General features: G+C 51.8%; 1 long non-coding RNA gene across 3 annotated transcripts in view; it reads left to right on the forward strand.

The window, feature by feature from the left end:
* LOC138851530 (uncharacterized) overlaps positions 1-24,300 on the forward strand; it is a 59,228-nt gene that overhangs the window by 18,673 nt on the left and 16,255 nt on the right. For 2 of the 3 annotated variants that reach the window (XR_011391266.1, XR_011391265.1), the window contains exons 2-3: positions 58-294; positions 776-1,790. This is a non-coding gene — a long non-coding RNA (uncharacterized lncRNA). Of the gene's footprint in view, positions 1-57; positions 295-775; positions 1,791-24,300 lie in introns of those variants that run through there. The other variant, XR_011391267.1, reaches the window with a different exon arrangement.

Raw genomic sequence — 24,300 nt, forward strand, 5'->3', positions numbered from 1 at the left:
GAATTATAGCCGCACTCCTTTTCCTCGACTTACACAAAAGTATCTCCCTTTCCGCAGGTATTATCCCAGTGGGTTAGGTGCTTCTGACTGGATATAACAACAACAACAGTAGTGGGAACCTGATGTATTGCGGTGGCTGCAAAATATGAAGTCTACCTGGAGTATACCTGGAGAGGGTTTCGTGGGTCAACGCCCCCGCGGCCCGGTCTGAGACCAGGCCTCGTGGTGGATCAACCAGGCCGTTACTACTGGCCGCATGCAAACTGACGTACGAACCACAGCCCAGCTGATCAGGTACTGACTGTAGGTGCCTGTCCAGTGCCTTTTTGAAGACAGCCAGGGGTCTATTGGTAATACCCCCTATGTATGCTGGGAGGCAGTTGAACAGTCTTGGGCCCCGGACACTTATTGTGTTGTCTCTCAGAGTATTCGTTGCGCCCCTGCTTTTCATTGGAGGAATGTTGCATCTCCTGCCAAGTCTTTTGCTTTCATAGGGAGCGATTTTCGTGTGCAAGTTTGGTACTAATACCACTAGGATTTTCCAAGTGTATATTATTATCTATCTCGCCTGCGTTCCAGGCGAGATAGATAATAATATAACCTTGTGAACACGAAGTTGGTACACCTTTTCTGTTTAAATTTTTCTTAACCATCTTCTGTTACACTAATACAAGTGAAGCTGTGTTTTAGTCACTGAACCACTGTATATAATAGTACGATTAAAATAATTATATCTATTAATTACTGGACGCAGTTTTCTGTGTGTCCCCTCCAGTAATTCCACCCACCTGGACAGTCTCTACCGTAGACCAGCTAGACAAGACCAAGTTTCCATGCAGCGAGGTCACTGAGGGTGGCAACCGCTGACTCTGGGGAAGTGGGGAAGGGAGTCCACTCAGTGACACAAGTGGATTCTTGGAGACACTGATCCGGGGAAGGCACCGCCGACCTTAGGTAAGTGGGGAAGGGGAAACATCCGGGAGCGAACGGATGGATTCCTGGATACATGAGCTTGGGGAAGGTTGTAGTTGAGGCTGACCTTAGGTAAGTGGGGAAGGGGAGACATCCGGGAGCGAACGGATGGATTCCTGGATACATAAACCGGGGAAAGTTGGAAAGAATGATTTTTTTATTTTTAAGCCTGAGCTTGCTACCATCTGTAGCTCATAAGACTGCCATCCCCACGAGCCCCTTTGAGGCGGGGTAGATGGCAGACCAGAGGCCTAGCTTCTCCCTACGAGCTCCGTGAGGGCGGGGAATGTGGCTAGGCCTGGGGACACTTTGTCCCAAAGATGAGGAGGTACTTGTACCTCCTCCCATGGGAGACTTAAGTCTCGAGACACTCCCCAGATAGGGAGCCAAGGCCGGGTCACCACTACTTGGAAAAGACCCGGGCCGGGAGAATACCGGCGAATAAAAAAAAAATAATAAAAAATACAGATCAAGGACTCCAACCGTTACCAGTAATTTAGGTGACTTATCGTACTTACGTGTACCGTGAAAGTTCTTAGTACACTCTCCAGGACAGCAATTTCGCCTGCCTTAAGGGGGCAGTTAGTGTACAGCAGTATTCCAGTCTAGAGAGAACAAGCGATTAGAAGAGAATCATCATGGGTTTGGCGTCCCTAGCTTCGAAGGTTCTCATTATCCATCCTATCATTTTCCTAGCAGATGCAGTATCGGACAACTGCAGCAGTAACTACTGCCTAATAACTGAACTCAGTGGTCTCATTGTCTCTTATGTAGGATATATGCTCTTTGGATTTGAGTGTTACAATAAAAATAATAATCATAAAAATCTTTATTTCTACAAGTACAAGTACATCTAGAAGTACAAGTACATCTACAAGTACAAGTACAACTTACACAGGCGTAGCTGACATCAATGTCATGCTAGGTAGAAAATGATGCAGTGTGTAATTTATAACTGCCCCAGAAAGACTGTTTCTTCTCCCCAGTCTGCTTGATGTACTTCGGTTGGCAGGTGACATCAGCAGAAGGAACGCCCTTAAATGTGCAAATGAATCAGATTTTAAAGCTGGAAAGCGAAGTCAAAAGCAACACTGCAGCAGGAAGCTCACCATTACCGTTAAACAGTGAACCTTACGTGGTAATTACTGAGATATCAAACATACACTGTTATGGACAGTAATATTTCTCATCGGTACGACAAATATTAGAAGACAAGTCTTCAACAAAACTTGGATTATCTCGTATTAAAACTGGAATAATGTTAATCATAACAGGTTCTGCTCTATATTTTTCAACAACACTTTTCTAACCCCATTAACAAGTCAGCGTCAGTGGAATTTATTCTGTAACTCCATTTACATATGTGATGTAATAAATCATTATCACCTCCTCGTATGAAGTGTTTCTGCTGATATAACAGATAATTAAAAATAATTCTTTTAAGCAACGTAATATTCATTACAATCTAAAAACAGAATGTTGAAAATGCCAGCAAACATTAATGTTCTGAAACACAATTTCAAGTCACTACTGTACACATTTTTAAGAAAGTGTTGCTTTCCATTGACATAAAAAATATTCATATTCCCAGTTCATTTACATAACTCGTTTACTACGTTCCTGTTCTGTCTGATTTACCTCCAGCTTTCTCATTTTAATCATAAAACTTTATGTCCTTCACTTAACGTTAATACATAAAATTGTCTCGTTATCATATCGTGGCTTCATGTCATCAGTACGAACATCAACATATGTCTGTCTAGTTTACTTACAATTAGGCAGCCATATACTAATTACACTAACTCTGAACTTGCTTGTGTTTAAATTTGTAAATAAGTTTATTCATATGCATTAATCAGCATTTTGCTTGTGTGAGTTCTTGCGTGTGTGATCAAGAGCATGTCTCTTTTAAATTCTGCACCTTTCGTGCAAGCATTTGAAGAGCAGTGACATATAAAACATCCACAATATACATTCACTCTGAATACATCGCATGGGGAGATAGGGAGAGAGACAGGGGGAGAGAAAGATGGGGGGGGGAGAGACGGGGGCGTATTCACGCATGAAGCTGTTGATGCGTGCAACAAACACAGAACGTTGGGCTTGGAAGTTGTGGGGGTGATACCCACATCGTTGGAGTAGCTCCTCTTCCGAGTAGAGGAGTAGTACCGCACCAGAGTGGGTTTGGAATATATCCATAGGTGCAACAGTGGCATTAGTACAAATGCAATCTAAAATGTCCCTCTTGGACTTCTGGTCATCAGTGACCCGGAGTCTGATTCTTATATTGGGCATGATGCCCAATATGCTGGGAAAAAAAAACTTTCCTTTGTGACCCTTAATCCTGCCTCAGCTGATTTATGAAGGTCAGCCCCTAACATAGCCTACCCTTGAGGGATAGAGGGGGACGAGGCCTAAGGTAATGATCGCCCGGAGTTTAATAAACCACACAGGCTACTGGATGGTCACCTTGCCTTGTTTTAGGTCGCTAAAGGCGAAGTTGCTGAAAAAAAAAAAATGGGAAAGGTAGAAAGACAGCAGTATAAAGAATGTGTGCGTGATTTGGAATTGTTCCTGATGCCATATGAATATTCCATTTCCTCTAATACCCCATTTTTAATATTTTTTTTTAACAATAGGTATATTTTATTACATAATATGGTGCACAAGACTTAAAAGGATGCAGTGCTGGTACAAAGATGGCATATACAATACATGAGGTTTGAGGGATACATTTCTAGCAATTATTGCAATGTACGTATGTATGTACTCACCTAGTTGAGGTTGCAGGGATCGAGTATAGGCTCCTGGCCCCGCGTCTTCACTGGTCTCTACTAGGTCACTCTCCCTGAACCGTGAGCTTTATCATACCTCTGCTTAAAGCTATGTATGGATCCTGCCTCCACTACATTGCTTCCCAAACTATTCCACTTCCTGACTACTCTGTGGCTGAAGAAATACTTCCTAACATCCCTGTGATTCATCTGTGTCTTCAACTTCCAACTGTGTTCCCTTGTTGCTGTGTCCCATCACTGGAACATCCTGTCTTTGTCCACCTTGTCAATTCCTCTCAGTATTTTGTATGTCGTTATCATGTCCCCCCTATCTCTCCTGTCCTCCAGTGTCGTCAGGTTGATTTCCCTTAACCTCTCCTCGTAGGACATACCTCTTAGCTCTGGGACTAGTCTTGTTGCAAACCTTTGCACTTTCTCTAGTTTCTTTACGTGCTTGGCTAGGTGTGGATTCCAAACTGGTGCCGCATACTCCAATATTGGTTTAACGTAGACGGTGTACAGGGTCTTGAACGATTCCTTATTAAGATGTCGGAATGCTGTTCTGAGGTTTGCTAGGCGCCCATATGCTGCAGTAGTTATTTGGTTGATGTGCGCTTCAGGAGATGTGCCTGGTGTTATACTCACCCCAAGATCTTTTTCCTTGAGGGAGGTTTGTAGTCTCTGGCCCCCTAGATTGTACTCAGTCTGCGGTCTTCATTGCCCTTCCCCAATCTTCATGACTTTGCACTTGGTTGGCTTGAACTCCAGGAGCCAGTTGCTGGACCAGGTCTGCAGCCTGTCCATATCCCTTTGTAGTTCTGCCTGGTCTGCGATCGAATGAATTCTTCTCATCAACTTCACGTCATCTGCAAACAGGGACACTTAGGAGTCTATTCCTTCCGTCATGTCGTTCACAAATACCAGAAACAGCACTGGTCCTAGGACTGACCCCTGTGGGACCCCGCTGGTCACAGGTGCCCACTCTGACACCTCGCCACGTACCATGACTCGCTGCTGTCTTCCTGACAAGTATTCCCTGATCCATTGTAGTGCCTTCCCTGTTATCCCTGCTTGGTCCTCCAGTTTTTGTACTAATCTCTTGTGTGGAACTGTGTCAAACGCTTTCTTGCAGTCCAAGATTGTATGTATGTATGTATGTATGTATGTATGTATGTATGTATGTATGTACATTTATGTCGTGCCGAATAGGTAAAGTTTGCGAGTTTGGCTTAAATAGCAACGCTCTTCTTGCCGAATAAGGCAAGCGAAAATATGTGTATGTAATAATTTCGCAAAAAATAATTTTGAACCTAACCAAAAAAAAAATATTTCATTGTGTTCATTTATTATTAAATTACTGTAAACTTATCTAAAATATATTTAGTTGGATTAGGCTAAATTAAATTGCGCTTGTTATAATAAGATTAGGTAAGTTTTCTAAGGTTCTTTTTCTCCAAAATTGTTAATTTTTGCAATAACATAAATGGAAAAAAATGTCTTTAAAAGTATAAAAGAAATTTTTATAAAGGACTTAATTTTAAATGAGTTCTGCTTTTTGAAAAATTATAGGTTGGTTAAAATATCTGGCATGCATAAACGGAAAATTATACTCTTGCCTATTTATAATGCTATTTTTTTTCAATTTGTACAAAAATAATTAGTGCATTTCGTACAGGGAATATTAGAGATGCAGTGATCAGTAATTTCGGGAGAATTCATAATGATTTTTTTTTTTTTTGCATCAAGATTTTTAAATATAAGTTGAATTTTGGAAGTTAAGTAGAGAAAATAGATTAAGCAAAGTTATAACAAAACCAACATATTCTTGGTTGAATAATGTTATAACAAAACCAACATATTCTTGGTTTAATGTTATAACAAAACCAACATATTCTTGGTTGAATAATGTTATAACAAAACCAACATATTCTTGGTTGAATAATGTTATAACAAAACCAACATATTCTTGGTTGAATAATGTTATAACAAAACCAACATATTCTTGGTTGAATAATGTTATAACAAAACCAACATATTCTTGGTTGAATAATGTTATAACAAAACCAACATATTCTTGGTTAAATATGTTGGTTCTGTATTCTTTTAGGAATTGAAAATTGTATTTCTGGCAATTATAAAATATTTATCAAAGCTTTTAGGATATTTTATATAATATGCTATTTCGTAAATTTTCATTATATCCTCATGGATGAAGTTAGTAATGCCAGTACACGAAGCTGTCAAGAATATCCTTTATTTCACTAATATGAAGTCTAATGTTATTGTTACCCATATTTATGTATCTGTATCATGCTCCTGTTTTTTCTGTAGTGATTCCATATAAAGCATTTCTAAAAAATTCAGTGGCAATAAAGCATATCATGGGTGTCTTAAAACTCCAGACCGACGCGTTAGTGTCGGTTTACAATCGTGTCATTACGATTTCGTGAGTTAAGTTCAATGGCTATACTATTAAATATATAATGGAACTTTATATTCTTCCTCCTGGACCCGCGTCACACTGCTGCTGGCAAAGTCAGTAACTGACTGAAGAGATAATCATCATAAGTGAGATTTAGTGGTCTATATATGACCAATAAATCCCACTGGGTTGTATAGAGCATCAGCAACGACACTGTATAAGCTCCAGGCTGCGTCGCCACACTTATTTCAGAGAACTATTATTGTTTTATCGTCAGGAGACACATGCGTGTGTTCTTGTTTTTTTCTGTTTTCCAAATGTAACTCCTTCATAACCGCTATCAGCTTTTGCTTCTGTGTTTTTAAGAGGCGACAAACTGACACTAAAAGCTTTGGATGAGGAAGCGAGACAACGTACAATAAAAGTTACAAGTTATTGGGCACTGATTCAGTCTCTTTGCCTGTCTATTCCTCCCTCCCTCTCCTCCTCTTTCCCCTCATCCATCCTTTCTCCCCCCTCTTTCCATCTCTTCATCTCTGTCTCTCCCTCCCTTCCCTCTTTTCTTTCATTCATCTTATTACTGCTACAGCTTAACATCTTTCCTAGAGAGCATCATTTGTGCTTTCTCAGGAGCAGCATATATCACGTTCTATCGTTTTCCCCAGACTTATATAGCTGTAAGCTGGTGACTGATGTACCAGAGAGGAGCTGGCATTTCCTCTTCTGGATAAGTCAATGTCAGAGTACAACCACCTGCATAGGCATGAGATTCTGGAATTAGGTGAAGGTCATTGAAGTTGACATTATATGAAGCTTCATATATGCATATTTACATATGCAAATAAATAAGGTTTTACAGAATGTCTAATTTAACCACCTTCACCTACTGCCAGAATCCCAGGCCTATGCAGATGGCTATACTCTGACATTTACTTATCCCGCTGCTCTTTCCGCCTACTGATGCCATCTGGGAATTAAGGAACCAAAGGCAGAAAGGAGGAGGACCAGCAATCTGATTCGTATTGTCATAACGTAACACTCTGCAAAACTCTGCAAATATAATACACATTAAATGCGCATACTGCTGACCCATGACCCAGACGAGGGTCATATGTCCTACATAAGACAATGAGACCACCGAACTCAGCTCTTGCTAGCCAGAGGGTGATGCTGCCGTCTGTTGCTAGCCAGATATTGCTGCTGCTGCTGCTGCTGGCCAGAGGATGCTGCTGCTGCTGCTGGCCAGAGGATGCTGCTGCTGCTGCTGGCCAGAGGATGCTGCTGCTGCTGCTGGCCAGAGGATGCTGCTGCTGCTGCTGGCCAGAGGATGCTGCTGCTGCTGCTGGCCAGAGGATGCTGCTGCTACTACAGTGGCCCGACTGTGCCGTCAGTTACTCATACATTCACATATGATCTTAGACACACCACCTCGCTATCACCAGCAAAACCATCATCACCACTAAACGTGTCGCCTAAAGTTTAAGAACAATGCAGATGATGATTGACAAATAAACCAGCAGTGTGGAGGGGTTGTGGAGGAGTGTGGAGCGATGGAGGAGGAGAGTGGAAGGGTGGGGGATGAGTTTAGAGGAGTGTGAAGTGGTAGAGGTGTAGTGTGGAGATGTGGTGGAGGAGTGTGGAAGGTTGGTGGAGGTGTGTGGAGGGGTGGCGGAGGAGTGTCGAGGGTGGTGGAGGGGCGGTGGAGAACTGTGGAGGGGTGGTGGAGAAGTGTAAAGGGGTGGTGGAGGAAAGTGGACTTGTAATGGAGGAGTGTGGAGTGGATAGTGGAGGAGTGTGGAGGGGATAGTGGAGGAGTGTGCAGGGGTGGTGGAGGTGTGAATGGTTGGTGGAGGAGTGTGGAGGGGTGGTGGAGGAGTTTACCTGGAGAGAATTCCGGGGGTTAACGTCCCCGCGGCCCGGTCTGTGACCAGGCCTCCTGGTGGATCAGAGCCTGATCAACCAGGCTGTTACTGCTGGCTGCACGCAAACCAACGTACGAGCCACAGCCCTGCTGGTCAGGCACCGAATTTAGGTGCTTGTCCAGTGCCAGCTTGAGGACTGCCAGGGGTCTGTTGGTAATCCCTCTTATGTAGGCTGGGAAGCAGTTGAACAGTCTCGGGCCTCTGACACTTATTGTATGGTCTCTTAACGTGCTAGTGACACCCCTGCTTTTCATTGGAGGGATGTTGCATCGTCTGCCAAGTCTTTTGCTTTCGTTGTGAGTGATTTTTGTGTGCAAGTTCGGTACTAGTACCTCTAGGATATTCCAGGTGTATGTAATCATTTATCTCTCCCGCCTGCGTTCCAGGGAATACAGGTTCAGGAGCTGGAGGGATGGTGGAGAAATGTGAAGGGGTGGTGAATTAGTGTGGAATGGTGGTGGAGAAGTGTGGAGGGATTGTGGAGGACAGTAGACCAATAATGGAGGAGAGTGGTGGGGATAGTGGAGGAATCTGGAGGGGTGGTTGAGGAGTGTGGACTTGTAATGGAGGAGTGTGGAGGGGATAGTGGAGGAGTGTGGAGGGTTGGTGGAGGAGTGTCGACAGGTGGTGGAGGAGTGTCGACAGGTGGTGGAGGAGTGTGGAGTGGTGGTGGAGGAGAGTGGACTTGTAATGGAGGAGTGTGGAGGGGTGGTTGAGGAGTGTTGACAGGTGGTGGTGGTGGAGGAGTATGGAGGGATGGTGGAGGAGTGTGGAGGGTTGGGGAGGAGTGTTGAGGGGTGGTGGAGAAGTGTGAAAGGGTGGTGGAGGAGTGTGGAACGATGGAGGAGTGTGGAAGGGTGGTGGACGAGTGTGGAGGAGTGTGGAGGGGTGGTGGAGGAGTGTGGAGGGCAGGTGGAGGAGTGTGGAGCGGTGGTGGAGAAGTGGGAAGGGGTGGTGGAGGAGTGTGGAGGAGTGTAGAGGGGTGGAGGAGGAGTGTGGAGGGGTTGTGGTGGAGTGTGGAGGGATGGTGGACGAGTGTGGAGGGGTGGTGGAGTGTGGAAGGGTTGTGGATTAGAGTGTAGGGGTGGTGGAGGAGTGTGAAGGAGTGGTGGAGTGTGCATGGGTGTTGGAAAATTGTGGAGGGGTGGTGGAGGAGTGTGCAGGAGTGGTGAAGGAGTGTGGAGGGGTGGTGGAAGAGTGTGGATGGTTGGTGGAAGAGTGTGGAGGGGTGGTGGAGGAGTGTGGAGGGTGTTGGAGGAGTGTGGCGTGGTAGTTGACGAGTGGGGAAAGGTGGTGAAGGAGTGTGGAGGAGTTGTGGAGGAGTGTAGAGGGGTGGTGGAGGAGTGTGGAAGGGTGGTGGAGAAGTGTGGAGGGGTATTGGAGAAGAGAGGAGTGGTGGAGAAGTGTGGAGCGATGGAGGAGGAGTGTGGAAAGGTGATGGAGGAGAGTGGAGGAGTGTGGAGGGGTGGTGGAGGAGTGTGGAAGGGTGGTGGAGGAGTGTGGAGGGATATTGGAGAAGTGTGAAGGAGTGGTGGAGAAGTGTGGAGCGATGGAGGAGGAGTGTGGAAAGGTGATGGAGGAGAGTGGAGGAGTGTGGAGGGGTGGTGGAGGAGTGTGGAAGGGTGGTGGAGGAGTGTGGAGGGGTGGTGGAGGTGTGTGGAGAAGCTTGGAAGGGTGGTGGAGAAGTGTGGAGGGGTATTGGAGAAGTGTGAAGGAGTGGTGGGGAAGTGTGAAGCGATATAGGAGGAGTGTGCAAATGTGGTGGAGGAGTGTGGAGGGGTGGTGGAGGAGTGTGGAGGGGTGGTAGAGAAGTGTGGAAGGGTGGTTGAGAAGTGTGGATGGATGGTGGAGGAGTGTGGAGGTGTGGTAGAGAAGTGTGGAGGGGTGGTTGAGAAGTGTGGAGGCGTGGTGGAGAAGTGTGGAGGGGTACTGGAGAAGTGTGAAGGAGTGTTGGAGAAGTGTGAAGCGATGGAGGAGGAGTGTGGAAAGGTGGTGAAGAAGTGTGGAGGTGTGGTGGAGGATTGTGGAGGGGTGGTAGAGAAGTGTGTAAGGGTGGTGGAGAACTATGGAGGGGTGGTGAAGGAGTATGGAGGTTTCGTAGAGAAGTGTGGAGGGGAGGTGGAGAAGTGTGGAGGGATGATGGAGGAGAGTAGACTTGTAGTGGAGGAGTGTGGAGGGAATTGTGGAATATAGTTCAGGGGTGGTGGAGGAGTGTGGACTTGTAATGGTGGAGTGTGGAGGGGATAGTGGAGGAATGTAGAGGGGTGGTGGTGGAGTAGTGTGGACAGGTGGTGGAGCAGTGTGGAGGGGTTGTGGATGAGAATTAACTTGTAATGGAGGAGTGTGGAGGGGATAGTGGAGGAGAGTAGAGGGGTGGTGGAGGCGTGTGGACAGGTGGTTGAGGAGTGTGGAGGGATGGTGGAGGAGTGTGGAGGGTTGGTGGAGGAGTGTGGAGGAGTGGTGGAGGAGAGTGGACTTGTAATGGAGGAGTGTGGAGGGGATAGTGGAGGAGTGGGGGGATGTGGAGGAGTGTGGACAGGTGGTGGATGAGTGTGGAGGGGTGGTGTAGGAGTGTGGAGGGGTGGTGGAGGGGTGTGGATTGGTTGTGGAGGAATGTGGAGGAGTGTGGAGGAGTGGTGGAGTGTGGAGAGGTTGTGGAATGTAGTGGAGGAGTAGAGGAGTAGTGTGGAGGAGTGTTGTATGAGTGTGGAGTGGTGCTGTAAGAGTGTGGAGGAGTAGTGAACGAGTGCGGAGGGGTGGTGGAGGAGTGTGGGGAGATGGAGGAGGAGTGTTCAAGGGTGGTGAGTGTGTAGGAGTGTGCAGGGGATGTGGAGGACTGTGGAAGGGTGGTAGAGGGGTGTGTAGTTGTGGAGGAGAAGTGTGAAGCAGAGGTGGAGGAGTTTGGAGCGATGGAGGAGGAGTGTGGAAGGGTGCTGAAGGAGTGTGGAAGGGGTGGTTGAGGAGAGTTGATGGTGGTACAGGAGTGTGGAGGGTTGGTAGAGAAGTGTAGAAAAGGTGGTGGTGAAGTGTGGAGGGGTGTTGGAGGAGAGTGGTCTTGTAATGGAGGAGTGTGGAGGGGTGGTTGAGGAGCGTGGACTTGTAATGGTGGAGTGTGGAGGGGATAGTGGAGGAGTGTGGAGGGGGGTGGTGGAGGAGTGTTGACAGGTGGTGGAGGAGTGTGGAGGGGTTGTGGATGAGAGTGAACTTGTAATGGAGGAGTGTGGAGGAGATAGTGGAAGAAAGTAGAGGGGTGGTGGAGGCGTGTGGACAGGTGGTGGAGGAGTGAAAGGGATGGTGGAGGAGTGTGGAAGGGAGTTGGAGGAGTGTGGAGGGATATTGGAGAAGTGTGAAGGAGTGGTGGAGAAGTGTGGATCGATGGAGGAGGAGTGTGGAAAGGTGATTGAGGAGAGTGGAGGAGTGTGCAGGAGTGTGAAGTGTGGGGGTGGAGGGGTGGTGGAGGAGTGTGGAAGGGTGGTGGAGGAGTGTGGAGGGGTGGTGGAGGTGTGTGGAGAAGTTTGGAAGAGTGGTGGAGAAGTGTGGAAGGGTGGTGGAGAAGTGTGGATTGAAGAAGTGTGAAGGAGTGGTGGGGAAGTGTGAAGCGATATAGGAGGAGTGTGCAAATGTGGTGGAGGAGTGTGGAGGGGTGGTGGAGGAGTGTGGAGGGGTGGTAGAGAAGTGTGGAAGGGTGGTTGAGAAGTGTGGATGGATGGTGGAGGAGTGTGGAGGTGTGGTAGAGAAGTGTGGAGGGGTGGTTGAGAAGTGTGGAGGCGTGGTGGAGAAGTGTGGAGGGGTACTGGAGAAGTGTGAAGGAGTGTTGGAGAAGTGTGGAGCGATGGAGGAGGAGTGTGGAAAGGTGGTGAAGGAGTGTGGAGGTGTGGTGGAGGATTGTGGAGGGGTGGTAGAGAAGTGTGGAAGGGTGGTGGAGAAGTATGGAGGGGTGGTGAAGGAGTATGGATGTTTGGTAGAGAAGTGTGGAGGGGAGGTGGAGAAGTGTGGAGGGATGGTGGAGGAGAGTAGACTTGTAGTGGAGGAGTGTGGAGGGAATTGTGGAATATAGTTCAGGGGTGGTGGAGGAGTGTGGACTTGTAATGGTGGAGTGTGGAGGGGATAGTGGAGGAGTGTAGAGGGGTGGTGGTGGAGTAGTGTGGACAGGTGGTGGAGCAGTGTGGAGGGGTTGTGGATGAGAATTAACTTGTAATGGAGGAGTGTGGAGGGGATAGTGGAGGAGAGTAGAGGGGTGGTGGAGGCGTGTGGACAGGTGGTGGAGGAGTGTGGAGGGATGGTGGAGGAGTGTGGAGGGTTGGTGAAGGAGTGTGGAGGAGTGGTGGAGGAGAGTGGACTTGTAATGGAGGAGTGTGGAGGGGATAGTGGAGGAGTGAGGGGGGTTGTGGAGGAGTGTGGACAGGTGGTGGATGAGTGTGGAGGGGTGGTGTAGGAGTGTGGAGGGGTGGTGGAGGGGTGTGGATTGGTTGTGGAGGAGTGTGGAGGAGTGGTGGAGTGTGGAGAGGTTGTGGAATGTAGTGGAGGAGTAGAGGAGTAGTGTGGAGGAGTGTTGTATGAGTTTGGAGTTGTGCTGTAAGAGTGTGGAGGAGTAGTGAACGAGTGCGGAGGGGTGGTGGAGGAGTGTGGGGAGATGGAGGAGGAGTGTTCAAGGGTGGTGAGTGTGTAGGAGTGTGGAGGGGATGTGGAGGACTGTGGAAGGGTGGTAGAGGGGTGTGGAGTTGTGGAGGAGAAGTGTGAAGCAGAGGTGGAGGAGTTTGGAGCGATGGAGGAGTGTGGAAGGGTGCTGGAGGAGTGTGGAGGGGTGGTTGAGGAGAGTTGATGGTGGTATAGGAGTGTGGAGGGTTGGTAGAGAAGTGTGGAGAGGTGGTGGAGAAGTGTGGAGGGGTGTTGGAGGAGAGTGGTCTTGTAATGGAGGAGTGTGGAGGGGTGGTTGAGGAGTGTGGACTTGTAATGGTGGAGTGTGGAGGGGATAGTGGAGGAGTGTGGAGGGGTGGTGGTGGAGGAGTGTTGACAGGTGGTGGAGGAGTGTGGAAGGGTTGTGGATGAGAGTGAACTTGTAATGGAGGAGTGTGGAGGAGATAGTGGAAGAAAATAGAGGGGTGGTGGAGGCGTGTGGACAGGTGGTGGCGTGAAAGGGATGGTGGAGGAGTGTGGAAGGGAGTTGGAGGAGTGTGGAGGGATATTGGAGAAGTGTGAAGGAGTGGTGGAGAAGTGTGGATCGATGGAGGAGGAGTGTGGAAAGGTGATTGAGGAGAGTGGAGGAGTGTGGAGGGGTGGTGGAGGAGTGTGGAAGGGTGGTGGAGGAGTGTGGAGGGGTGGTGGAGGTGTGTGGAGAAGTTTGGAAGAGTGGTGGAGAAGTGTGGAGGGGTATTGGAGAAGTGTGAAGGAGTGGTGGGGAAGTGTGAAGCGATATAGGAGGAGTGTGCAAATGTGGTGGAGGAGTGTGGAGGGGTGGTGGAGGAGTGTGGAGGGGTGGTAGAGAAGTGTGGAAGGGTGGTTGAGAAGTGTGGATGGATGGTGGAGGAGTGTGGAGGTGTGGTAGAGAAGTGTGGAGGGGTGGTTGAGAAGTGTGGAGGCGTGGTTGAGAAGTGTGGAGGGGTACTGGAGAAGTGTGAAGGAGTGTTGGAGAAGTGTGGAGCGATGGAGGAGGAGTGTGGAAAGGTGGTGAAGGAGTGTGGAGGTGTGGTGGAGGATTGTGGAGGGGTGGTAGAGAAGTGTGGAAGGGTGGTGGAGAAGTATGGAGGGGTGGTGAAGGAGTATGGATGTTTGGTAGAGAAGTGTGGAGGGGAGGTGGAGAAGTGTGGAGGGATGGTGGAGGAGAGTAGACTTGTAGTGGAGGAGTGTGGAGAGAATTGTGGAATATAGTTCAGGGGTGGTGGAGGAGTGTGGACTTGTAATGGTGGAGTGTGGAGGGGATAGTGGAGGAGTGTAGAGGGGTGGTGGTGGAGTAGTGTGGACAGGTGCTGGAGCAGTGTGGAGGGGTTGTGGATGAGAGTTAACTTGTAATGGAGGAGTGTGGAGGGGATAGTGGAGCAGAGTAGAGGGGTGGTGGAGGCGTGTGGACAGGTGGTGTTGGAGTGTGGAGTGATGGTGGAGAAGTGTGGAGGGTTGGTGGAGGAGTGTGTAGGAGTGGTGGAGGAGAGTGGACTTGTAATGGAGGAGTGTGGAGGGGATAGTGGAGGAGTGAGGGGGGTTGTGGAGGAGTGTGGACAGGTGGTGGATGAGTGTGGAGGGGTGGTGTAGGTGTGTGGAGGGGTGGTGGAGGAGTGTGGAGGTGTGGTGATTGTTGAGGAGTGGTGGAAGAGTGTGGAGGGGTGGTGGAGGAGTGTGAAGGGGTGGTGGAGGAGAGTGGACGGGTCGTGAAAGAGTGTGGAGGGGTGGTGGAGGAGTGTGGAGGGGTGGTTAAAGAGTGTGGAGGGGTGGTGGAGGAGAGTGGAGCGGTGGTGCAGCGTAAAGGGGTGGTATAGGAGTGTGGAGGGGTGGTGGAGGAGTGTGGAAGGTTGGAGGAGGAGTATGGAGCGGTTGTGGAGGAGTGTGGAGAAGCATGGAGGGGTGGTGGAAGAATGTGCAGGGATGGTGGAGGAGTGTGGAGGGGTGTTATTTTAGTGTGAAGGGGTGGTGGATGAAAGTGGAGCTATGGAGGAGAGTGGAAGGGTGGTGGATGAGTTTGGAGGGGTTGTGGAGAAGTGTGGATGGGTGGTGGAGGAGTGTGGATGAGTGGTAGACGAGTGCGGAGGGGTGGTTGAGGAATGTGGACAGATTGAGGATTAGTGTGGAGGGTGGTGGAGGAGTGTTGAGGAGGGGTGGAGGAGTGCAAAGGGGGGTGGAGGATTGTGGAGGGATGGAGGAGGAGTGATGATGGGATATTGGAGGAGAGAGGAAGGGATAGCGGAGGAGTCTGGAGGAGATAGTGGAGAAGAGTGGAGAGGATAGTAGACGAGTGATGAGGGGATAATAGAGGAGTGTGGAGGGGATAGTGAAAGAATGTGAAGGGGATAGTAGAGAAGAAGAAAATAGGGGATAGTTGAGGAGTGTGGAGGGGTGTTGGAGGAGTGTGGATGGTTGGTGGATAAGTGTAGAGGAGTGGTGGAGGAGTGTGGAGTGGAGGTGAAGGAGTGTGTAAGGATAGAGTAGGAGGGTATAGGGGTGGTGGAGAATGTAGAAGCATGGAGGGGTTATGGAGGAGTGTGGAGGGGTGGTGATGAAGTGTGATGGGGATGTGGAGGAGTGTGGAGCGATGGAGGAGTGTGGGAGGGTGGTGGAGGAGTGTGTAGGAGTGTGGAGGGGTGGTGGAGGAGTGTGGAGGGGTGGTGGAAGAGTGTGGAGGGGTGGTGGAGGAGTGTGGAGGGTGTTGGAGGAGTGTGGCGTGGTAGTTGACGAGTGGGGAAAGGTGGTGGAGGAGTGTGGAGCGATGGAGGAGGAGTGTGGAAAGGTGATGGAGTAGAGTGGAGGAGTGTGGAGGGGTGGTGGAGGAGTGTGGAAGGGTGGCGGAGGAGTGTGGAGGGGTGGTGGAGGTGTGTGGAGAAGTTTGGAAGGGTGGTGGAGAAGTGTGGAAGGGTATTGGAGAAGTTTGAAGAAGTGGCGGGGAAGTGTGAAGCTATATAGGAAGAGTGTGCAAATGTGGTGGAGGAGTGTGGAGGGGTGGTGGAGGAGTGTGGAGGGGTGGTAGAGAAGTGTGGAAGGGTGGTTGAGAAGTGTGGATGGATGGTGGAGGAGTGTGGAGGTGTGGTAGAGAAGTGTGCAGGGGTGGTTGAGAAGTGTGGAGGCGTGGTGGAGAAGTGTGGAAGGGTACTGGAGAAGTGTGAAGGAGTGTTGGAGAAGTGTGGAGCGATGGAGGAGTGTGGAAAGGTGGTGAAGGAGTGTGGAGGTGTGGTGGAGGAGTGTGGAAGGGTGGTGAAGAAGTATGGAGGGGTGGTGAAGGAGTATGTAGCTTTGGTAGAGAAGTGTGGAGGGGAGGTGGAGAAGTGTGGAGGGATGGTGGAGGAGAGTAGACTAGTAGTGGAGGAGTGTGGAGGGAATTGTGGAATATAGTTCAGGGGTGGTGGAGGAGTGTGGACTTGTAATGGTGGAGTGTGGAGGGGATAGAGGAGGAGTGTAGAAAGATGGTGGTGGAGTAGTGTGGACAGGTGGTGGAGCAGTGTGGAGGGGTTGTGGATGAGAGTTAACTTGTAATGGAGGAGTGTGGAGGGGACAGTGGAGGAGAGTAGAGGGGTGGTGGAGGTGTGTGGACAGGTGTTGGAGCAGTGTGGAGGGATGGTGGAGGAGTGTGTAGGGTTGGTGGAGAAGTGTGGAGGGGTGATGGAGGAGTATGGAGGGGTGGTGGACCAGTGTGGAGGCGTGGAGGAGGAGTGTGGAGAAGTAGTGAAGGAGTGTTGAGGGGGTGGAGAAGTGTGGAGGAGTGGTGGAGTGTGGAGGGGTATTGGAGAAGTGTGGAATAGTGGTGGAGGAGTACGCAGGGGTTTTGGAGGAGTGTGGACAGGTGGTGGAGTGTGGATGGGTGGTGGATTAGTGTGGAGGGGTGGTTGAGGAGAGTTGAGGGTGGTGGAGGAGTGTGGAGGGTAGGTAGAGAAGTGTGGAGGGGTGGTGGAGAAGTGTGGAGGGGTGTTGGAGGAGAGTGGTCTTGTAATGGAGGAGTGTGGAGGGGTGGTTGAGGAGTGTGGACTTGTAATGGTGTAGGGTGGAGGGGATGGCGGAGGAGTGTGGAGGGGTGGTGGTGGAGGAGTGTTGACAGGTGGTGGAGGAGTGTGGAGGGGTTGTGGATGAGAGTGAACTTGTAATGGAGGAGTGTGGAGGAGATAGTGGAAGAGAGTAGAGGGGTGGTGGAGGCGTGTGGACAGGTGGTGGAGGAGTGAAGGGGATGGTGGAGGAGTGTGGAGGGTTGGTGGAGGAGTGTGGAGGGGTGGTGGACGAGTGTGGAGGGGTGGTTGAGAAGCGTGGAGCGGTATTGGAGGAATGTTAAGGTGTGGTGAAGGAGTGTGGAGGGTGGTGAGGGTGTGTGGAGGTGTGGTGAAGGAGTGTGGAGGGGTTTTGGAGGAGTGTGAAGGAGTGGTGGACGAGTGTTGAGGGGGTGGAGAAGTGTGGAGGAGTGGTGGAGTGTGGTGGGGTAGAAAAGGATTTTGGACTGGCGGTGGAGTGAGCAGGGGTGGTGGTTGAGTGTGGAGTGGTGGTGGAGGAGTGTGGACATGGTGTGAAGGAGTGTGGCGGGCTGGTGGAGGAGTGTGGAGGAGTGGTGGAAGAGTGTGGAGGGGTAGTTGAGGAGTGTGAATAGTGGAAAAATGCGTAGTTGTGGTGGAGGAGAGTGGAGGGGTGGTTTAGTAGTGTGGAGGAGTGAGGAAGGGTGGTGGAGAAGTGTGGAGGGGTATTGAAGAAGTGTGAAGGAGTGGTGGAGAAGTGTGGAGCGATGGATGAGTTTGGAAGGGTGGTTGAGAAGTGTGGAGGAATGTGGAGGGGAGGTGCAAGAGTGTGGAAGGGGGTGGAGGTGTGTGGAAGGGATGTGGAGGAGTTTGGAGGGGTGGTTGAGTAGTGGGGAGGGGTGGTAGAGAACTGTGGAGGGGTGGTGGAGAAGTGTGGAGGCATGGTGGAGGAGTGTGGATGGGTGGTAGAGAAGTGTGGAAGGGTTGTGGAGAAGTGTGGAGGGGTGGTGGAGGAGAGTAGACTTGTAATGGAGGAGTGTGGAAGGAATAGTGGAGGAATGTTTATGGGTGTTGGAGGAGAGTGGACTTGTAATGGTGGAGCGTGGAGGGGATAGTGGACGAGTGTGGAGGTGTGGTGGAGGAGGAGTGTGGACAAGTGTCGGAGGAGTGGGGAGGGGTTGTGGATGATAGTGAACTTGGAATGGAGGAGTGAGGAGTTGATAGTGGAGGAGAGTAGAAGGGTGGTGGAGGCGTGTGGACAGGTGGTGGAGGAGTGTGGAGGGTTGGTGGAGGAGTGTGGAGGGTTGGTGGAGGAGTGTGGACGGATGATGGAGGAGCGTGGAGGAGTGGTGAAGGAGTGTGGAGATGCGGTGCAGGAGTTTTGATGAGTAGTGGAGGAGTGTGGAATAGTGTGGAGGGGTTGTGGACGAGAGTGGAGGGGTGGTAGAGGAGTGTGGAGGGGTAGTGAAGGAGTGTGGACGGGTGGAGGAGGAGAGTGCAAGGGTGGTGGATGAGTGTGCAGGGGTGGTGGAGTGTGGACGGGTTGTGGAGGATTGTGGAGCGGTGGTGGAGGAGTGTATAGTAATGGTGGAGGAGTGTGGAGGGTGGTGTAGGAGTGTGGCGGGAAGGTGGAGGAGTGTGGAAAGGTGGTGGAGGAGTCTGAAGTTGTGGTGGAGGAGTGTGTAGGGGTGTTGGAGGAGTGTGCAGGGGAGGTGCAGGAGTGAGCAGGGGTGGTGGAGGAGTGTGGAGGGGTGGTGGAGGAGTGTGGAGGAGTGTGGGAGGGTGGTGGAGAAGTGTGGAGGGGTGTTGGAGGAGTGTGGAGCGATGGAGGAGTGTGGAAGGGTGGTGGAGTGTGGCGGAGTGTGATGGGGTATTGGAGGAGTGTGGAGTGGAGGTGGAGGAGTGTGGAGGGGTGGTGGAGGAGTTTGGAAAGGTGCTGGAGGAGTGTGGAGGGGATGTGGATGAGTGTGGACAGGTGGTAAAAAAGTGTGGATTGGTGGTGGAGGAGTGTGGAGGGGAGGAGGAGGAGTGTTGATGGTGGTGGAGGAGTGTGGAGGGTTGGTAGAGAAGAATGGAGGGGTGGTGGAGAAGTGTTTAGGAGTGCTGGAGGAGAGTGGTCTTGTAATGGAGGAATGTAGAGGGAATAGTGGAGGAGTGTGGAAGGGTGGTGGAGGAGTGTGGACAGGTGGTGGAGGAGTGTGGAGGGGTTGTGGATGATAGTGAACTTGTGATGGAGGAGTGAGGAGAAGATAATGGAGGATAGTAGAGGGGTGGTGGAGGAGTGTGGAGGGGTGGTGGACGAGTGTGGAGGGGTAGTGAGGAGTGTTGAGGGGGTGGAGAAATGTGGAGGAGTGGTGGAGTGTGGAGGGGTAGTGAAGGAGTGTGGAAGGGTGGTGGAGGAGTGTGGAGGGGTGGTGGAGGAGTGTGCAGGGGTGGTGGAGGAGTGTGGAGAGGAGGTGAAGGAGTGTGGAGATGTGGTGGAGGTTTGTGGAGAAGTGTTGGAAGAGTGTGGATGGGTGGTGTAGGAGTGTGGAGTTCCGGTGGAAGAGTGTGGAAAGGAGGTGGATAAGTGTGAAATGGTTGCGGAGGAGTGTGGAGGGTAGGTGAAGGAGTGGGGAAGAATGGAGGAGGAGTGTGGAGGGGTGGTAGAGGAGTGTGGATAAGCATTGAGGGGTGGTGGAAGAGTGTGGAGGGGAGGTGGACGAGTGTTGAGGGGTGGTCGAGGAATAAGAAGAGGCGGTGGAGGAGAGTGGAGTGATGGAAGAAGAGTGTTCAAGGGTGACGGAGGAGTGTGGAGGAGTATGGAGGGGTGGTGGAGGAGTGTGGAGGAGTGTGGAGCGGTGGTGGAGGACTGTGGAGGGGTGATGGAGGAGTGTGCAGGTTTGGTGGAGAAGTGTGAAGCGATGGTGGCGGAGTGTGCAGTTGTGGTGGAGGAGTGTGGAAAGGAGGTGGATAAGTGAGGAGGGGTGGTGGAGGAGTGTGGAGGGTAGGTGAAGGAGTGTGGAAGAATGGAGGAGGAGTGTGCAGGGGTGGTGGAGGAGTGTGGAGGAGTGGTGGACGAGTGTGGAGGGGTAGTGGAGGAGTGTGGAGGGGTAGTGAAAGAGCGTTGTGGGGGGGAGAAGTTTGGAGGAGTGGTGGAGTGTGGAGGGGTAGCGAAGGATTTTGGACGGGTGGTGGAGGAGTGTGCAGGGGTGGTGGATGAGTGTGCAGGGGTGGTGGATGAGTGTGCAGGGGTGGTGGAGGAGTGAGGACAGGATGTGCAGGAGTGTGGCGGGCTGATGGAGAAGTGTGGAGGAGTGTTGGAAGAGTGTGGAGGGGCAGTTGAGGAGTGTGAATAGTAGAGTAGTGTGGAGTTGTGGTGGAGGAGTGTGGAGTTGTGGTGGAGGAGTGTGGAGTGGTGGTGGAGGAGTGTGGAGGAGTGTGGAAGGGTGGTGGAGAAGTATGGAGGGGTATTGGAGAAGTGTGAAGGAGTGGTGGAGAAGTGTGTAGTGATGAAGGAGGAGTGTGGAAGGGTGGTTGAGGAGTGCAAAGGAGTAGTGGGGAAGGATGGAGGAGGGATGTTGGGTGAGGTGGAGGATTGTGGAGAAGCATTGAGGGGTGGTGGAGGAGTGATTAGGGGACGTGGAGGGATGTGGAGTTGTGGAGGATAAGTGTGAAGCAGTGGTGGAGGAGTGTGGAGCGAAGGAGGAGGAGTGTGGAAGGGTAGTGGAGAAGTGTGGAGGAGTGTGGAAGGGTGGTGGAGGAGTGTGGAGGGGTTGTGGAGAAGTGTGGATTGGTTGTGGAGGAGTGTGGAGGAGTGGTGGAGTGTGAAGAGGTTGTGGAATGTTGTGGAGGAGTAGAGGAGTAGTGTGGAGGAGTGTTGTAGGAGTAGTGTGGAGGAGTGTTGTAGGAGTGTGGAGTGGTGCTGTAAGAGTGTGGAGGAGTAGTGAACGAGTGCGGAGGGGTGGTGGAGGAGTGTGGAGGAGTGTGGAGGGTGGTGGAGGAGTGTGGAGGGTGGTGGAGGAGTGTTGCGGGAAGGAGGAGGAGCGTGGAAAGGTGTTGGAAGAGTGTGTAGTGGTGGTGGAGGAGTGTGGAGGAGTGTGGAGGGGAGGTGGAGGAGTGTGGAAGGGTAGCGGAGGTGTGTGGAATTGTGGTGGACGAGTGTGGAGGGGTGGTAGAGAAGTGTGGAGGGGTCTTAGAGAAGTGTGGAGGGGTGGTGGAAAAGTGTGGAGGGGTGGTGGAGAAGTGTGAAGGGGTGGTGGAGGAGTGTGGAGGGGTGGTAGAGAAGTGTGGAGGGGTCGTGGAGAAGTGTGGAGGGTTGGTGGAGGAGTGTTGAGGGGTGATTGAGGAGTGTGGAGGGGTGGTGAAGGAGTGTGGAGATGTCGTGTAGGAGTTTTGAGGAGTGGTGGAGGAGTGTGCAGGGGTGGTGGACGAGTGTGTAGTGGTGGTGGACGAGTGTGGAGGGGTAGTGAGGGAGTGTTGAGGGGGTGGAGAAGTTTGAGGAGTGGTGGAGTGTGGAGTGATGGAAGAGGAGTGTTCAAGGGTGGTGGAGGAGTGCAAAGGAGTGTGGAGGGGTCGTGGAGGAGTGTGGAGGAGTGTGGAGCGGTGGTGGAGGACTGTGGAGTGATGATGGAGGAGTGTGCAGGTGTGGTGGAGAAGTGTGAAGCGATGGAGAAGTAGTGTGGAGTTGTGGTGGAGGAGTGTGGAAAGGAGGTGGATAAGTGTGGAGGGGTGGTGGAGGAGTGTGGAGGGTAGGTGAAGGAGTGTGGAAGAATGGAGGAGGAGTGTGGAGGGGTGGTGGAGGAGTGTAGAGAAGCATTGAGGGGTGGTCGAGGAGTATGAAGGGGTGGTGGAGGAGTGTGGAGTGATGGAAGAGGAGTGTTCAAGGGTGGTAGAGGAGTGTGAAGGACTGTGGAGGAGGGTTGAGGGGTGGTGGAGGAGTGTGGAGCTGTCTTGGAAGACTGTAGAGGTGTGATGGATGAGAGTGCAGGGGTCGTGGAGAAGTGTGAAGCGGTGGTGGAGGAGTATGGAGCGATGGAGGAAGAGTGTGGAAGGGTGGTGGAGGAGTGTAGAGGTGTGGTGGAGGAGTGTGAAATGGTTGTGGAGGAGTATGGAGGGGTGGTGGACGAGTGTGGGGGAGTGTTGGAGTGGGGAGGGGTGGTGGAAAATTGTGGAGGGGTGGAGGAGGAGTGTGGAGGAGTGGGGGAGGAGTGTGGAGTGGCAGTGGAGGAGTGTTGGAAGAGTGTTGACGGGTGGTGGAGGAGTCTGAATAGGGGAGGAGGAGTGTAGACTTGTGGTGGAGGAGTGTGGAGAGGTGGTGGATAAGTGTGGAGGGGATATGGAGGAGTGTGGAAAGGAGGTGATGGAGTGGGGAAGGATGGAGGAGGGATGTTGGGTGAGGTGGAGGATTGTGGAGAAGCATTGAGGGGTGGTGGAGGAGTGATTAGGGGACGTGGAGGGATGTGGAGTTGTGGAGGATAAGTGTGAAGCAGTGGTGGAGGAGTGTGGAGCGAAGGAGGAGGAGTGTGGAAGGGTAGTGGAGAAGTGTGGAGGAGTGTGGAGGGGTGGTGGAGGAGTGTGGAGGGGTTGTGGAGAAGTGTGGATTGGTTGTGGAGGAGTGTGGAGGAGTGGTGGAGTGTGGAGAGGTTGTGGAATGTTGTGGAGGAGTAGAGGAGTAGTGTGGAGGAGTGTTGTAGGAGTAGTGTGGAGGAGTGTTGTAGGAGTGTGGAGTGGTGCTGTAAGAGTGTGGAGGAGTAGTGAACGAGTGCGGAGGGGTGGTGGAGGAGTGTGGAGAGATGGAGGAGGAGCGTTCAAGGGTGGTGAGTGTGTAGGAGTGTGGAGGGGATGTGGAGGACTGTGGAAGGGTGGTAGAGGGGTGCGGAGTTGTGGAGAAGTGTGAAGCAGAGGTGGAGGAGTTTGGAGCGATGGAGGAGTGTGGAAGGGTGGTGGAGGAGTATGGAGGAATGTGGAGGGGCGGTGGAGGAGTGTGGAGGGGTGGTGGAGGAGTGTGGAGGGGTTGTGGAAAAGTGTGGATGGGTTGTGGAGGAGTGTGGAGGAGTGGTGGATAGTTAAGGAGATTTGGAGGAGTGTGGAGGTGTGGTGGAGGAGTGTGGAGGAGTGGTGGAGTGTGGAGGGGTTGTGGATTATTGTGGAGGGGTGGAGGAGTAGTGTGGAGGAGTGTTGTAGGAGCGTGGAGTGGTGGTGGAGGAGTGTGGACAGGTTGAGGATTAGTGTGGAGGGTGGTGGAGGAGTGTTGAGGAGGGGTGCCGAAGTGTAAAGGGGTAATGGAGGATTGTGGAGGGATGGAGGAGTGATGAGAGGATATTGGAGGAGGGAGGAGGCGATAGTGGAAGAGTCTTGAGGAGATAGTGGAGAAGAGTGGAGAGGATAGTAGAGGAGTGTGGAGGTGTGTTGGAGGAGTGTGGAGGGTTGGTGGATAAGTGTGGAGTAGTGGTGGAGGAGTTTCGTGTGGAGGTGAAGGAGTGTGGAAGGATGGAGTAGGAGTGTGTAGGGATGGTGGAGGAGTGTAGAGAAGCATTGAGGGTTGGTGGACGTGTGTGGAGGGGAGGTGGAGGAGTGTGGATGGGTGGTCGAGGAGTGTGTAGGAGTGTGGAGGGGTAGTGGAGGAGTGTGGAGGGGTGGTGGATGAGTGTGGAGGAGTGGTGGAGGAGTGTGGAGGGTGGTGGAGGAGTGTGGAGGGTGGTGGAGGAGTGTTGCGGGAAGGAGGAGGAGCGTGGAAAGGTGTTGGAGGAGTGTGTTGTGGTGGTGGAGGAGTGTAGAGTGGCGGTTGAGGAGTGTGCAGGGGAGGTGTAGGAGTGTGCAGGGGTGGTGGAGGAGTGTGGAGTGGTGGTGAAGGAGTGTGGAGGAGTGTGGAAGGGTGGTGGAGAAGTGTGCAGGGGTGGTGGAGAATTGTGAATGATTGGTGGACAAGTGTGAAGGAGTGGTGGAGGACTGTGGAGCGATGGAGGAGTGTGGAAGAGTGGTGGAGGAGTGTGGAGGGGTATTGGAGGAGTGTGGAGTGGAGGTGGAGGAGTATGGAGGGGTCGTGGAGAGGTGTGGAAGGGCGGTGGAGGAGTTTGGGGAGGTGGTGGAGGAGTGTGGACAGGTGGTGGAGGAGTGTGGAGGGTGATGGAGGAGTGTGGAGGGTTGGTAGAGAAGTGTGGAGGGGTGGTGGAGGGGTGGTGGAGATTTGGTGGAGGAGAGTGGTCTTGTAATGGAGGAGTGTGGAGGGAATAGTGGAGAAGTGTGTAGGGGTGGTTGAGGTGTGTGGACTTGTAATGGTGGAGTGAGGAGGGGATAGTGGAGGAGAGTGGAAGGATGGTGGTATAAGAGTGTGGACAGGTGGGAGAGGAGTGTGGAAGGGTAGGGGATGAGAGTGAACTTGTAATGAAGGAGTGTGGAGGAGATAGTGGAGGAGAGAATAGGGGTTGTGGAGGCGTGTGGACAGGTGGTGAAGGAGTGTGGAGGGATGGTGGAGGTGTGTGGAGGGTTGGTGGAGGATTTTGGAGGGGTGGTGGACGAGTGTGGAGGGGTGATGGAGAAGTGTGGAGCGGTAGTGGAGGAGTGTTAAGGTGTGGTGGAGGAGTGTGGAGGGG

This window comes from Cherax quadricarinatus, unplaced genomic scaffold (genome assembly GCF_038502225.1).
Source record: "Cherax quadricarinatus isolate ZL_2023a unplaced genomic scaffold, ASM3850222v1 Contig895, whole genome shotgun sequence".
Lineage (NCBI taxonomy): Eukaryota > Metazoa > Arthropoda > Malacostraca > Decapoda > Parastacidae > Cherax > Cherax quadricarinatus.